Here is an 11,648-nt window from a genome sequence, read left to right as displayed (position 1 = left end):
TATGGGAAAAACAAACCAAAACTCAATGTCTTTGGGAGGGTTTGCAGAACCCTCCTGGTGTCTATGGAGTTGTCTGGGTTAGATAAATGGCGTGGAGAAGGAGTAGATGCTAAGTAAACATGCTAGTGTGTGCTTATTTCATTCCATTCTCAAAATAACCCCGTTCAACAGGGGAGCCTTAAGAAGGCTAGGGCACTTGGCCACAGCCTCATGCCATGAGTGGACTTTTACCATAAGGTCTCTCAGAATGTTTCCTATCAGATGCTTCTAAGTTATTCCAAGCCCTCCTATGCCCTGCATTGAAAGGCCCTAACCCTACAGCCAATGATTCAGCCACAAAACGCTTCTCTGTCTGTCACCTTTTTGGAGACAGGAAATAAATAATCAACAATCAAATATCTCCAGTTACAAATATCATGTTGTGAAACTGTCTTTATTAATACGATCTTAATATATTGAAAAATTTAGATTTTAATGTGATACCCTTTAAAAATTATCTTAAAGAGGGACTAGCAGTTGGCGTAATAACTATGTCGCTGGACTCCCATGTAGTCGACCAGGGTTCAAGTCCTGGACCCAGTGGCTTAAATTCACGCCGGGCACGTGTGCGTGTGTGCCCAAGATCCATAGAGGAGAAGGGATTGCGGCGTGGCTATTCCCCCTGGTGGGTGATTTCTTGCTTTCTGTCTCTCTGTCTCTCTTTGTCTTTCTGGCAAGCCTATAGCCAAAACCTCTCCAAACAACAACAACAAAAATTATATTAAAGGGACCAGCAAGTGACATAGTGGTTAAAGCACAGAACTTCCATGTTACCAACTGCGGTTCAAGTCTTAGACCCCCGCATCTTGAAATTCACACTAGGTGCCCAAAATCCCAAGAGGAGAATGAAGGAGAGGGGATTACAACATGGCCATCCTCCCGGGGGGTGGGGGGAGGTGATTTCTCGCTTTCTGTCTCTCTGTCTCTCCAGCAAGTGCATGCACCCTATAAAAAAAAATACTATCAATTTTTTTTTATTAAAAATAGAAGCCCTGGAAAGAAAGATACCTGATATTAACAGCAATTTTTTTGAAGTAGAGGAGGGCAGATTTACTGGGAATGTTACATTTTATTATTTTTCCTTACACTATGTTCTAATTTTTCAGCAATGTACAAGTAGGATGTGTCTTAATTGAATAACAATGGGCCAATAGAAGGTTTTGTTCCCCCGCCTCCGAAAGATATTTGGGACCACTTTCATAAAGTGGCTGCTGAGAAACTGTGAGCGTCTACACCGGCGGCTGACCTTGTTCTCCCACAGGTCTTTGTGCTTACGATTTTTGGTTTTTTGTTTGTTTTTTTTTTTTTTACATTTCAGGGAACATAATACAGTGGGATCTGAGCTTTAGGCTGTCATGTCACGTGGCTGTGGAACAAATAACTGGGCAGGGACATCATAGGCACTTCCATCACTTTTGTTTCTACACGACACAGAGAAAGGAAAGGGGCTTGTCCTGACTCACATTGCCTTCTGCTTTCCCCTTGTTTCTCTAATATCCAAACGGAAATTCCATCAAATGTCCTTAGAGCCACCCCCACCCCCACCCCCGATTCCTTCTTTCCAGGTATGTAGTCCCCATAAGTAGTCCCCCACCTTACCTTTCATTTCTTTTGTAACTGATTTGGTAAAAGTCACAGGAAGTTAGGCTGGCAGGTGGCATGGTGGTTAAGGTGCTGGACTCCCACATGGTCGACCATGGTTTGAGTCCGGGACCTGGAAGCTTGCCTTCTCATTTCCCCTTTCTCTCTCTCTCTGGTCAAATTACAAAATAATAACAAATTAAATTAATTAAATAAATAATTCTTTGCAGGGGGAGGGAGTTCACAAGAGGTCATCTTTGTGGGAGAAAGTACAACCCAAAGACGAACACCATGGGCTCTGACTGCCCAAGTTCACATCCCTGTCATAGTGACTTGAGTTGCTAAGATGTTATACTCTACATGGAAGTCCTGGGTTCTATTCCCAGCCCAACCTAAAGGCTGGGTTCCAGCTGAGATGCTAAGGCAAGAGGATCGTGACACAGTGAGACCCTGTCTTAAAAACAAATAAATCACACACCCACCCCATCTGCCTGAGTTCAAATCCCCACTCTGCCCTTGGCTAACTAGATTATCTCTGGCAAGTCCCTTCACCTGTGCTAGAATGTCTTTATCAGTGAAGGGATAACTTTCATAGCCAACTCTCCGGGCTGACTAAAGGAGATAATATAATCTTGGCAGCATGTAATAGGGAGTAGAGACCCCCCTTCCCTTTTTTCATCTGCCTTTTTTTTCTCCCTCCTGAAAAGGTGACCAAAGACGCAAAGTGGTGTTTGGAGACACAACATTTTCTTTTCTTCTGAGGTTCGAAATGCGACTCGTGGCCTTGGAGGTAGGTCACCCCAAGACTCTCACAGTATCTGAGGCACGCATGGCCCCTGGCTGGTGCAGGAGGCCTCAGGCCAATTCCTGGCTGACAGCCAGACCACAACACACAGCTCTGCTGGACTCACCTGAAATGTTCTTGAAGATGAGCCTTTTCGAATATATACAATGAATAAGATTTTGGTTTTCTCTTAATAAATTAATCTTGGACATAGTCAGGGAAGATTTTCTCAGCAACATTTTAAGCCCAATTTGTCTAAAGCTAAATATTGTGGGAGCTGTTTAGCTTTCTTATGGCTATCTTTTAATGAGGAGTCTATTCCTGAATAGCTTAAACAGAATCTAGGATATAATTAAAATATCTTGAATACATTTTTGGATACAAGTGTTCAAGAAGTGTCAATTCATTGAGTAGTACATCAAACATATTAAAATAACATTTTAGAAGAACGTAGTCATTATTCAAAAGGTATATAGTTGTAGTCATTAACTATATTCAATAAGAATCTTCTTTAAGAGGTTTTAGGGGTCCAGCAGGTGGCATAGTGGTTACGGTGCTGGGCTCCCACATTGTCAACTACAGTTCGAGTCCCAGACCTGGCAGCTTGAAACTTGTCAGGCATGTGTACATGCATGCCCAAAATCCGGAGAGGAGAATGGAGGAGAAGGGATTGTAGCGTGGCCATCTCCCTGGGGAATGATTTCCTACTTTCTTTCTCTCAGTTTCTTTTCTGTGTCTCTGGCAAGCACATATGCCCTATAGCAAATAAAAACTCTCAATAAAAAAGGTTTTGGAAAATTGGTAGTTTTGACCAGTTTGATCAATTGATCATCCACATCTTGATTTTTTAGGGAACTGTTTATCATGAAATTGATTTTTTTGGTGGATTGGCAAATTCAGAGGCTGCTAGAGACAACATCCAAAGTGCTCCCTATGAGGTCTGGGGGAAGGCCATCAGAATTACCTCTTCCCTTCTCTTACTTTGGCCAGAGCCAAGAGCCCCCAACTCTGCCCTCAATCTTCCAGAACATTCCAGCCTTCCCATGCTCTTCAGGGCCTGGGAACTACCACATTTAAAAAAATTCTTTTTTTTTTTTTTTTTAATTTGTTTTTTTAGTCTTAGAATGAGACTAATGGTGACCACATTTAAAAAAAATTTTTTTTTTTTTTTTACATTTGTTTTCTTAGTCTTAGAATGAGACTAATGGTGCTTGTCTTTAGGATCAAGCAAGTTAACATTTGACAGTATTTTAGACGTCTGTTCTCTTTATTCCTTTCAACACACAAACATTTAAATTGCTCCAGGAATGTGGGTCATGAGCTCATAGCCGAAACTCAAACGCATAACTCTGGGGTTTAATCCCATTTCTGACACTGACCAGCTTGTGTAATCTTGAGCAACTGACATAACTTCTTACTGAGGTTTAGTTTCTTCTCCTGTAAACAAAGGCCAAATAGTTCCAGCCTACGGACTTGTGTTAAAGATAACTGTGTAAAGTACTGAGCTCAGTGCCTGGCTCTAGTTAGAGCTCAATTCATAATAGACTTTTGCAATTATCATTATCATTGTTATCTGAGAACTATACTTCTAAGCTTAGGTGAATATCTTCATGTCTTTAGCTCAGTAAAATACCAAATGGTAGAAGCAGTTTAGATCCATGGTTCTCAAAGAGGGCTTCAGAGATTCCTGCTACACCTTTGGAGGGTCCATGAGATCAAAACTATGGTTCATTAATATGACTACGGTGTTGTTTGCCTTTTCATTCTCATACTCTCATGAGTGGGCAGAGGAATTTTCCAGAGTCTACATGATCTGTGATAACACAGTAGAAGGAAGGCATCCTCTGTTGTTGGGCATTTAAGAGATTTGCTAAACTATAAAACCACGCCCCTCTTCTCACTTACTTATGTGTTTTGTTTTTTTTTTGAAAATACAGTTATTTTCATAAAAAGTACATTATTTTTGTTAACATTTCATAGACCGCCTATTGTTTTACAATGGCTTTATAAATACAGATTGTTCACAATGGTTTTAATTTCTAATATCGTAAATAACGATTACTATAGCCGTGCAAACACATTCTTTGGGGTCCTCAGTAATTTTTCAATGTAAAATGTGCAGAGAGCAGGAACTTTGAGAATGGCTGGACTCGATTATTGTAATAGGCCAAGTCTGGGGTTTTTATGTGCCAGACGCTCCATATATCTTACTCATTCACTCTTTCTACAAGAGACATTTAACAAGGACTTCCTGTGTGCCAGACACTTTGAGAATTGCTGGGGAAATAATGAAGAACAAAACACGTCCCTGTAGGGGACAGGCCAACACATACCCATTGAGCAACGCAAACACCTAGACCTTAACGTCAGCCCTTATGAGGCAAAAGGAAGGAGAGACTTGTGTGGGCTGGAGGTAGGGGCTCCCACGTGGGAGTCGAGCGGCTCAACCACCACGCCACCTGCCAGCCCCAAGAATGAATTTTCTTACAGTTTGGGAGCTAGAAGCCCAAGATCAAGGTGCCTAGTGAGGGCTCTCTTTCTGGCTTACGGAAGGCCACCTTCTTGCTGTGTCTCCAAAGAGAGAATGAGAGAGAGAGAGACAGAGTCCTCACCAGCGTTTCTTTTCATAAATTCATGAATTCTATCAAACCAGGGCATCACTTCCATGACCTCATTTAACCTTAACTCAAACTTCCCATTTTTGACTTTATGAAACTCTACTTCAAATTTTGACTCTCGATCTTCTCCTGAGCCAGCGACTTGCTGTCTGATACTCTCTCAAGGTCAATTCTCTTTCCAAGCCAAGTGATCTACAGCAATCGAATGTATAAAATAATAAAAAGATGCCCAACAGCAGCGAGTCGCAGCTCCCCTCAGTCACGTGATCTGAGGGAAACAACCGAGACTCTCTGGAGAACTGTGTCCACCAGCTTTTTTTTTTTTTTTTTTGGATAATGTGGTTTATTTTCACATCCCATCATGCCTACAAAATGCCCATGCCCATCTGCGTCTCTTGCTTCTGATGAAAAAAAGAAGACGAAAGCAATCTCAGAAATGTATTTCGGGGACCAGCAGTTAGCGTAATGGCTATGTCGCTGGACTCCCATGTAGTCGACTGCGGTTCGAGTCCTGGACCTGGCGGCTTAAAACTCATGCTAGGCGCGCGCGTGTGTGTGTGTGCCCAAGACCCCGAGAGGAGAATGGAGGAGAAGGGATTGCGGCGTGGCCATCCCCCCTGGGGGGTGATTTCTCGCTTTCATTCTATCTCCTCTGTCTGTCTGGCAAGCGCATGCGCCCTATAGCAACAACCTCTCCAAAAAAAAGAAAAAGAAATGTATTTCGACTTACACTGGGTTTATCGAGACGCTGTCTCCAAGTACAGCCACATTGTGGGGTCAAGCGTCAACACTGACTTTAGGGGGACACAGACATTCAGTCCCTAAAAGGACTTTTTCCCAGGGTCCCCACCTGCCTGTTCTGAATTCTACTATCCACACCCCACTGAGAAAGAAACTGCTGGTGGAGAAAAAGAAAAGCTTTCTCACTCCTAAAGGGGAACGAGAATAAAGGCAAATGAAAAATATTCACCCAGGCAGGAAATATATACAAACTTGGCAAAGCCCTCCCTGAATTCCCACACCAAAGCAAACAGACACCGGAGGCTCCCACTACTGCCGTCTCAGTTTATTGAACTAAAAATATTTGCCACCCAAATGCTTTTATTAGTGGTATGATTAGGATTTTTTTTATTTTCAGCAAAGTCATTACCAAGTAGAAGCCTGTGGACATGTAAAAAAATACCACAGAAGGAGCCTAAGGTGGAAGCTTTTCCTCATTCCTCTGACAGAATCTACATCAATTTATTTCCCCCCCTTAATCTTATTATTTTTTAACTACATAAAAATGCTTTATTGCAGGAAAATTGGAAAGTGCAGAAGAAAATGAAAATCACCCATTTTCCCTATGTGGAGAAGGAAATTCTACTATTTCATTTCCTTTGCTTTTTTTTTTCCCTCCCATCAACATTCATATGAGTGGATATATATAAACATTATCACTATTAATATTATTAAATAATACAAATAATAATAAATACAAAAATAATATCAAACTTGGTATAAATTCTTCTCTTTATACTATGTATCATGAGTATCTCCCCATGTCCATAAATATAGATTACACTCTTTTATAAAAAATTTACGGGGACCAACAGTTAGTGTAATGGCTATGTCGCTGGACTCCCACGTAGTCGACCGCGGTTCGCATCCCGGACCCGGTGGCTTAAACTCACACCGGGCGCGTGTGTGTGCACGCCCAGGATCCCGAGAGGAGAATGGAGAAGGGATTGCAGCGTGGCCATCCCCCCCTGGGGGGTGATTTCTCGCTTTCTGTCTCTCTGTCTCTCTCAGTCTGTCTGGCGAGTGCACGCGCCCTATAGCAAAAACTTCTCCAAAATTTTTTTTTACTTAATTCTATTTATATTATTATTTTCTAACTCGCTACAGGGCATGTACATTCACCAGATAGAGCCAGAGAGAGAGAGAGAGAGAGAGAGAGAGAGAGAAGGTGAGAAAGTGAGAAAGCAAGCCACCAGGTCCAGAATCGTGGTCGGTTATGTGGGAGTCTAGTACCACATGCTGGCCCCCCTCATTTTTGTTTTTAAATTTGCTAAAGAGCAATGTGGACTCCCCAGAGAGACAGAGAAAGAGGGGCTGGGAAAGCAAGAAAGCATGCCCCATGGGGGATGGTCACACCACAAACCCTCCTCCATTTCATCTTTTGGAATTCTGGGCACACGTGCACACAGGCCTGGCATGTTTTTCAAGCTGCTGGGTCTGGGTCTCAAACCATGTGATCAGTCATGTAGGATCCAGCCATTTTATCCACCATGGCACCAGCTGGCCTGGATCGATCTCGTCTTCAATGCCTACTCTACTATTCTGTTACAGGGATATCATTAGACGAATTTCTATTGATACAACTTTAGGTTGTTTCTCAATTTTTTTTCTCGTAAACAAAGCTGATATAGGAATCCAAGTAGCTAAATATTTGTACTCATTCCTGTTTTCTTTCTCAGGATAGAAAGTATTCAGTAGTAGTATTTCTGAATGAATATACAGTTTTGTTTTGTTTTAAGAGATTTTTGCAATAGGGTGCATGTGCTCGCCAGAGAGAGAAAGAGAGAGGCAAAACTTAAGTAAGACATCACCATTTAGGAGGATGACCATGCAGATCCCTTCTCCTCTATTCACTTGGGATTTTGGGCACACATGCACATGTGCCTAGCATGAGTTTCAAGCCTCAGGTCTGGGACTTGAACTGCAGTCAGCAACATGGGAGTCCAGTGCCTTACCCACTATGCCACAGGCTGACCCACACAGTTGTTTGTTTTGTTTTGTTTTTGTTTTTGTTTTGTTTTGTTTTTCATTATAGAGAGTGGATGCATGCCAAAAGAGAGAGAGAGAGAGAGAGAGATGGGACCAGCAGTTGGTGAAATGGCTATGTCACTGGACTCCCATGTAGTCAACCACGGTTCAAGTCCCAGACCCAGTGGCTTAAACTCATGCCAGGCGCATGTGTGTGTGCCCAAGATCCCAAGATGAGAGTGGAAGAGAAGGTATCGCGGCATGACCATCCCTCCTGGGGAGTGATTTCTCGCTTTCTGTCTCTCTGTCTCTCTCTGTCTTTGAGAGAAGCACCCTCAGTAAGGTCTGGTCATGTCACAGTTTCCTTCCTCATCAGGATCCTGGGCACATACTCATGCACCTGGCACGTTACAGGCCTACTGGACCGGGGAATCTAAATAGTGTTTGGCCACATGGCTTCCAAACTGCAGTTTGGTAAGCTACCAACCACACCACAGAAGCAGGGCTGATATACCTAGTTTTGCTGGTGTTCTTGAATGTCCACAGAATACATCTATATACATTTCGCTATTAAAATGAAGGGCTCCCCTTCCTTTTCCCTTGTTGGGAGACATCTTTGGAAAGACAGAGGGAAAAGGCAGAAATTTTTTAAAATGTGAAAACACATCAATATTATACTATGAGTGTTAATCATTAAACTGGAATTGTGAGAAAGGTGCTCACCTGAGAACGGACACAAAGACACGAGGTACAGCGAAGCGAGAGTTTCATGGCAGTCTTGCAAAATCAGGTGTCTGATAGGCAGGCACACCTAAAACAGCTACAAAAAGTAATTTATTCCCTAGTACGCAAGTCCCTCTTCCAGTTACTCATTGTCTGAGTATTCTAGGTGCACAATCTTCCCGAAGTCGCCTAAGTTTCATTACTCCCTTCCAAGGCATTTATCGCCCCTTCTCTCTTGTCTGACAGAAGGCATAGGCTCAGGACAACCCCATGAAAAAGGCCCCCCAAATGTCCTGAGGAGGGGGAAGAACCAGAAAGTAAAAAGGGGCAAAGGGTTGGTGCCCAGCCGCCATCTTGAAAAGTCATTGCCCAAGCGTGACCTGTTGTTCTTACCTTTTCCTCAGGAACTTCGCAGGAATGAGTGCTTTCTGAGGCTGTCACATCTGCAAGCTGTTTAAGCAAGGTTTGTTAAGCTATTCTTGAAAATGAATCACTTAAGGGACCAGCAGGTGGTATAATGGTTATGTTGCTGGATTCCCATGTGGTCGACCACAGTTCAAGTCTCGAACCCGGGGGCTTAAAACTTACGCCGGGCCCATGTATGTGCATGTCCAAGATCCACGAGAGAAGGACGGAGGAGAAGAAACTGTGGTGTGGTCATTTCCCCTGAAGGGTGATTTTTCACTTTCTGTGTCTCTCTGGCAAGCACACACGCCCTATAGCAAAAATCTCTCTCAAAAAAGAAAAAGAAAAAGAAAAAGAAAAAGAATCACTAGGCTATTTTCTTACAAATTGCACCCCATATATTTAACTAACATAAATTTAATTGTTTTTATTAAACGTAAAACCTCATGATATTAAGGTAGGTCATTATTTTATGTAAAATTAACAATGACAAAAAAAAAAAGTTCTTTTAATTAAACTACAGCCCCGTGCCTTAATAAAGCTATGTGACACTGTGATTGGTTACACCATTCCTCATTTGAAATTCCTGTCATCTCTTCCAGGGGATTTGGCAACTTCTCGTGCCTCATCGCCTGGCACGGTGTATCATAAACACGTTTGCACATACCTCAGTGACAAAATGTGACACAGCTCCGTCTATTGGTGGTTTTTCCCTTTGTAGGTGTTAGGTAAAGAAGTGGCTGTTGCTTTGCAAGAAAATAAGAAACTGGATAAGTTATTCCTCCAAAGACGAGAATGCGCTTCACAAATAGGAAATTTCCACACTACTGGTCCGTTTGGGCCTTGCCGCGTACCCAGAGACTTTCCATTTCCATGCCAAATCATATCACAGCATAATCTTTTTGAAGACATTTCAAGTGGCAATTAAAATCAACACGTGATGTACTGGCACTGTACATAACTCAGTTGCAGTGACAACAATGTGAACGGCTGGGATCAGATTTGCTCGAGCACAGAATGAAACTGTATCGTCGCTGTTGCCTGACTGGAGACAAGCTGTAAAATCCATCCCAATTTCATGGGAGTTTAAAATGAGAAAACCTGTGCGTTTAAAACTTGATGGTATATTATTAGGAGGAGCTTCAAAAACTGAGGTAAAAGGGAGGACCATTAATGCACGTTTGTTGGTAATTAAACTCCCTTATTCCCCTTCACAAGTGTGTGGCCCAGAGCACGCATGGGATGGGAAAGATGGATCTGCCCCACACTCTGTTGGTGACGGTTTCCCCCTGAGTCTCAGAGAGAGGACATCTTTGCCCTACTGGGGATGGCTCTAGAGTTCAAGATACACAGAAATCCATAAACTATACTGGCTTAGATAGATGATGATGGATAAATAGGTAGATAGAAATACAGATGGGTGTAGCTCAATCTGATCCCTACAACAAACCCAAGAAATAACATCCACTCCAATTTTGGAGGAAGACTTTCTAAGTGACAGCGTGTAGCTTTCTAACACACTGTCTTCCAAAGGACTTGGACGAGTAACTGAATTCTGAGATTTGTCACCTCAGGTGCTCGTCCAAAGTGGAACTGGGATGTTAAAGGTAGAGAGCGAAAACGAGCCAATGGAATGCAAGAGAAGAGAAGAGGGAGAAAACACAGAGGAGAAAAGAATACTCCCCCATTGGACCCCTATAATGGGATTCTAGAGGGACTGCAAGGGATTCAATGGAAAAAGTCTTCCTTTTGTTCGACCCCAGACTTCCCTTTTCTTTAAGACAAGTCACACGTGTAATTGTTTTCTTTGGCACCTGTGTGCCTTTGACAATTAATATTAGGTTGTCAGGAAAGTCATGATATGTTTTTACATTGAAAAATACCTCATGATTTTCCCGACAACCTAATAGATGTTGTGAGTTTCCACAGCAAGATAACGCTTATTGAATGGCCACTAAACTTCACCGAGATTTAAGTGTTACTGAACCAAAGCATTTGGGCTGAGTCTAGCCACTCACCACACAAAAAAGCCAGTCTCTGAAATGAGAGTTCACAGAGAGGACAGCTTGAGTCCATCAATGTCAGCTGAGAAACAGGGCTCAGACCAGACTCCCTGGATGAGCAGAGTCTGGAGACTTTAAGGAGGGGGAGGGATGTGGCTATGTGATGGTATGTAAGTGAAAGGTCAAGGGGCAAACAGGTGACTTCATTAAGACATCAATCTTGGGGCCAGCAGGTGACGTGGTGGTTAAGGGCACTGGACTCCCACATGGCTGATCGCGGTTTGAGTCCCAGACCTGGCGGCCTGCTGTCTCATTTTCCCTCGTTCTCACACTCTATCCCTCTCTGGTCAAATTAAAATAAATAAATAAATTTAAATAAAATAATTCTTTGAAAATAAAAAGACATCGATCTTAATCCTGAGGGAGAATGTCAGAGCACCTTCTCATTCAAGTCAGGGAATCTGGTTTGTTTCTGGTCCTTGCTCGTTCTGGGAAAAAGACTCAAAACATACATGCTTGATGTTATCAGTCTATAAGGACAGGGGTCCCCCACCTTGGGCCCTAGACTGGTGCCACATAGCTGGGAAGTATCTCTTCCTCTTGAGAGAAAGAGATGAAGTGAGTGGGTTCTGGAGCCAGCAGGCCTGGTTTCTATGCTCCAGACCAGCACGCTTTTGAAAAAGTATTAGGGGGAACCAGCAGTTAGCGTAATGGCTATGTCGCTGGACTCCCACATAGTCGACCGCG

The 11,648-nt window shown here is 42.8% G+C and overlaps 1 long non-coding RNA gene across 2 annotated transcripts; it reads left to right on the top strand.

Annotated features, from left to right (window-relative positions):
• Positions 1-1,237: 1,237 nt before the first annotated feature.
• Positions 1,238-11,168, top strand: LOC102473136 (uncharacterized). 2 transcript variants are annotated; one of them, XR_003549875.1, is made up of 4 exons: positions 1,238-1,300; positions 2,328-2,410; positions 8,898-8,956; positions 9,501-11,168. It is a non-coding gene; the product is annotated as an uncharacterized LOC102473136 (long non-coding RNA). The 2 variants fall into 2 exon arrangements; XR_001370582.2 differs by lacking the exons at positions 8,898-8,956; positions 9,501-11,168 and adding an exon at positions 6,322-6,435.
• The last annotated feature ends 480 nt before the right edge of the window (positions 11,169-11,648 follow it).

This window comes from Tupaia chinensis, unplaced genomic scaffold, assembly GCF_000334495.1.
Source record: "Tupaia chinensis unplaced genomic scaffold, TupChi_1.0 Scaffold000320_1, whole genome shotgun sequence".
Taxonomy (NCBI): Eukaryota; Metazoa; Chordata; class Mammalia; order Scandentia; family Tupaiidae; genus Tupaia; species Tupaia belangeri.
The sequence above is the reverse complement of the archived record's forward strand: the minus strand, read 5'-3'. Positions and strand labels throughout refer to the sequence as shown.